Source organism: Aplysia californica, unplaced genomic scaffold (genome assembly GCF_000002075.1).
Source record: "Aplysia californica isolate F4 #8 unplaced genomic scaffold, AplCal3.0 scaffold00716, whole genome shotgun sequence".
Taxonomy (NCBI): domain Eukaryota; kingdom Metazoa; phylum Mollusca; class Gastropoda; order Aplysiida; family Aplysiidae; genus Aplysia; species Aplysia californica.
Window position 1 is genome coordinate 216,803 of NW_004797986.1, and position 1,190 is coordinate 217,992.

The window sequence follows — 1,190 nt, forward strand, 5'->3', positions numbered from 1 at the left end:
CCTCCCACCCATTTTCCCCACGGGTCAAAAAAAAAAAAGAAAAGAAAAAAAAAACGCCCTCGATGCAATGCCGACAAGACACGACCGCATTTACAGAACCCAAGAACTTGCAGCATCCATTCATTACCTGCCCTCGTGTAATGCCCCCCTGGCACGAGTTTCTGAATGAATACAACTAATTTTTATGAATAGGAACGTCTGAGAGTAACTTGACATCACCCCATTATACCCCCAGACGCCGTAACTGATGAATCTGCAGCCTACAGGACAATGGATGCCGTTAGAACGAGAAGGTTTTATCGTCTCAAGATGTATCAAGGAGATAGAACCTTATCATTCTGGGGCCACGAAGAGTCGGCAGGCTCATCCACTCGTGAAGTCGAAAGAGAATCGAGCCATTATACCCCAAAAGCCTGGAAGACATGATTAGAGAATGAGACACTGACGAGGTGGAGAAAGAAGACAGAAAGAAAGAAGAAAAGGAGACGTCGCATGCAATAAGGAAGACACAAAGATTGACGGAAAGAAGTGTGACTGAGAATGGGACTGATAAAGAAACTATACAAAAACCTGGTCCTTTGAGGTCAAGAGTTGGGGGACTTTTCTAAAAAGAAAAAAAATTCATTCAAGATGAGACAAATCCTTTCTTGGTAGTAGAAAATCTCATTCTCGAACCAGCTAGCACCCTTTCAGAAAAGGCTACTGTCGTGTTGAGTTGGAGCTGAAATCATTTTACATTAAGAGAGCGAGAGAAGGACTTGAGTGAAGAAAGGAGCGAGCATTAAGTATGTTTATGTTGTGCCCGTAAGAGGAAAGATTCAGGCCGTACCCTGCCGAGAGGAGAAAAGCGGAGTCATCCAAAGAGTCTTACCACATTTGTAATTTCCTTGACGGCATCGTGGCTCAAATTTCCTCATGTCTTTCGTCTTTGAGATTTCTTTTATTTTCTTGTCTACTTGTGCTATCCGACACCTCTTCTTACCAATGTTCCGCTTTTCAAAACCACCACTACACTCGCTACACCGCAACACCCCTCCCCCTCCCCCCATTCCCCTTGCTTTTTAAATTTATTTTTGGTTCTGTTCGGAACATCTATCCTCCCCCACCCTCCCCCATTTTCTTTCCCACTCTCCCACTATCTATCTATCTATCTATCTATCTATCTATCTATCTATCTATCTATCTATCTA